Consider the following 3,912-nt stretch of genomic DNA (forward strand, 5'->3'; position numbering starts at 1 on the left):
TTATTATTATTACTGTTATGGAATATGCAGCTAATTGGACTTGATAGCCTAACAGAACCATTAGCAATTTTTTCCAAAACTATGTATTATTATACAAATACAAAATGTGACTTTTCTCATTTATTTCGGGGGGTTTGAGAGCTGCATGAAAACCCTGTTATGCAGTCGCTTTTCAGTGAGAATAATATCAAGAGAATTTTCCCTTTTCCCTCATTGACCTGAGGTTGGATCTTGTGTGTGTAATATGTGTTTTATGTGAAAACGTGTGTAATGTATGTTCTAGTAGTTCTGATTTGAGTTGATGAATATAAAGAGCGGCTGAGAAATCATTCACAGGCAGTCAGTTGTAATGTCTGTTTATTGAGGAGCAAATTTTGCACATCACACGTTCATTTCCACCTGCTTTTTTTGACTCGGATGTTAACAAAAAGAAAGGTAATACAATCAAACCTACATCAATATAATAAACAACCTATTCCACATCATTCGGTAAATCACTTTAGCCATTGTTATTTGGTGCATCTAACATACAGTATGCTGAACTGTCTTTTTCCATTAAATGAGAGCTTCGAATTCACATGAACGATTCAGATATCCAAAAATTATTCCAATACTTTGCGTGATTTAAGAAAAGACATTGTAGCACCTGTTAATCATCTTTCAATAATAACTGATGAATGCAAAAGGAGAAATATCTTTCTCCTGCAGGCTTTGTTTTCATCATTCATTTTCCCAAGAAATTGTTCATTTTTCCTTTTTTGAGATTCAGCTATTCCTTCACATGACGGATGCATAATGTTTTTCGTATCTTCAGAGAGACGGATAATGAACGCAGTACAGTATGTGAATATATGTAACTGTCCTGTAATAATATCACTGCATGTTCTTCCTTAACATTCACCTTTATTATACTTAAAAAAAAACTGCTCAACACTTTAACTTCATTTACAAAGTAACGTTAACTATCATAATCACAGCTGATGCACGCAAATAAAGCTTATGAGGGAATACAGACGAAGCTCTATGAAACACACGACAGTAGTCCTTCCTTACCGAACGCAAGCGCCTGGAAAGTTCCTTTCATAAACATCGCAGACCATCCAAACGAGAGTTGTATTTACGGTAATTCTAATGTCTTCTAATTCAGTTTCTCTAAACACACAAATGAACGTGACGCTACACTAAATGCTTTGCTTTCTCAGAGGAGGACTACTGATCTTCAGTCACTCATCAGGAGGAAATCATGGAGGGTAAGGCATGAGTTCAGTGTTTTACGTTTCTTTTGTTTCGTTTCCTGACTAATCACCTTACTTCTACACAGCTGATTTGATCCTGGCCTCTGTCTTACATGCTCTTTATATTTAACTGAGGGAGGTGATATTGGAGCGGCCACCGGGGGGCACAACGATGCGTCTTCCAGCCGGTCTGATGGGGGCTTCTTCAGGACCTACAGAGAAACACCGAGATATAAAAACAGTCTTCATTAACGCACTAGAAGCCTTTAACCAAACCCACCAGCGAATCCCAGTTGTACAACCTTTGATGCGTAGCAAAACCATTTGTTTTGTGGAAAAAAGACTGTACTTTAATGACTTTAATGAGGGAAAGAACTACAATCCCATGAACGAGTGTGAGCTGTGCTTCATCCATCTGACTTACTGTCAGTGAAAATTTGGTTTGCCATAATTAATGTGAAGTGCATTCAATTTGGAATTAGAAATGCATTAGGAAGTCATTCTGATGGTGTTTCTCAGTTTTGGTGTAAAAAAATATAGGCCTATATGTATATATATATATACTTTAGAACAACCTAAAAAAAAATATTAGGTTTTGTCAAATTATATGTAAATTTTGATTTAATAATAATTATTATTAATTAGTTCTGTCAAATGATTAATCACATCCAAAATAGAAGTTTTTGTTTACATAATATATATGTGTGTGTATTTATTATGTATATATAAATACGTACACACACGCATGTATATATTTCAGAAAAATATGTTGTTTATATGATAAATTTATTTAGATATAAAATATAAGAATATAAATGTATTGTATTTTTTAAATATTTACTGTATGTGTGTGTATTTATATATACATAATAAATATACACAGTAAACACATATTATGTAAACAAAAACTTTTATTTTGGATGCGATTAATCGCGATTAATCGTTTGACAGCACTATTATTAATATTAATTAATCTTCTCACAAGACAAACATTCAAAACATAATTCAACAATATCTTTTCTTCAGACATGAGCCAAAATGTTACTTATCTCTTTTTCTTTTTTCCTTTTTTTTGGCCTTTTAAACTTATTTTCACAATAAACTAAAATAGCTATGAAAGCAGAACTTTATAAATAAAGACAACTTTGAAAGAGATTCATGTTTATTGTCTGTTCAAAATATGCATTATATTTTCATTATGTAAAAAACACTTTCAAACTTTGTTTGCGTCAACCCTGTTACTGAACATTCACAATGTTGTGGGCATGTATTTTTCCTGCATATTTCTATAGAGGCCCATTTTTGCCACAAGATAATAAATAAATTTAAAAAAAAAGTAACTGCAGCTTTTTACCACAAAATTTTTTTTTCTTTTTCTTAAGAATTACAAGATGTAAACTCACAATTGTAGGATATAAATGTGCAATTCTGAGAAAAAAGTCAGAATTGTGAGATAAAAAAGTTGCAATTACCTTTTTTATGTTTTATTCCGTGGCAGAAAGTAATATAGAAAAAAATAGAATTGTGAGATATAAACTCTGAATTGTGAGCTGTAAACAAGAAAAAAGTTTATATAAGAGTTGTAATGCATTACACTTGTCACTCTAGAAAAAAAAACATTTTATGGATTAACACTGGGTTCTGCATCTGTTGAATTTCATTCATGCATTTGGCTTTTATCCTAAGCAAATTACATTGCATTCAAGATTTTTCGTTTATCAGTTCATGCATTCCCTGGGAATCAAACCCATGATCTTGGCATTGCTACTGTAGCTGCATGGTCTATTATTTGAGCTACAGGAACTACTTCATGCCAGAAGTGCATGACCATAAATCATCCCCATCAATAATTTTGCCAGAAAGAAGTCTGCTGTATGAATATGAGACATAATTTTCCAGGGTTACCTGACAGTGTGAAGCCAGACTGGTAGAGGTTCCTTGCAGGGGCTTTGGTGGGTGAGGTACGGGTGGAGGCAGATGGCGTGCCGCCCCTCGACATGGGTGAGAATTCAGACACGGGGCCGTCATACATGCCTCTGGGGACCGCCTTCAGAATGGCCAGCTTTAGGAGAAACCCAAACACAGTGCTTCAGTTCAATACAGGATTGTGCAGCACACCATTTATAGAGAACGACAGAGTTTGGGTGTTTGCAGTTACATTCCATGGATGCGTTTCTCCTCATGTGGGTTGTTTTTGGGAATTGTGTGCTGAAAATTGTGTTGAAAATTGGTTCCAGATTTGGCTGACAGATTGTTGAGACGGTCAGTCGTGTTGCACTATCATCTCTATTTTGTACAATGTAAGCAAGCTATTTTTGAGATTTGCTGTATTAATACAAACAGTGGACAAAATGCAGGGAGAGGAAAAAACAAACTGTGACTCAACCTAAAATCATCTGAACTGAAAGAGTACAAACATTCAAAGATATATTCAAGATTTTGGGATTTCAAGATTTGAATCCCAAGGCCATCCAAGTTTGTTTCTTCATCAGATTTGGAGAAATGTAGCATTGCATCACTTGCTCACCAATATGCTCACTTAATGATGGATTTGTTTCTTACAAACATGCAGCTTTTGGTTTCTTAAGACATTAATTGATAGACTACTTGTGGATTATTGTGATGTTTTTATCAGCTGTTTAGAATCTCATTCTGACGGCACCCATTCACTGCAGAG

Source organism: Sinocyclocheilus anshuiensis, unplaced genomic scaffold (assembly GCF_001515605.1).
Source record: "Sinocyclocheilus anshuiensis isolate Anshui unplaced genomic scaffold, SAMN03320099.WGS_v1.1 scaffold207, whole genome shotgun sequence".
Classification (NCBI taxonomy): domain Eukaryota; kingdom Metazoa; phylum Chordata; class Actinopteri; order Cypriniformes; family Cyprinidae; genus Sinocyclocheilus; species Sinocyclocheilus anshuiensis.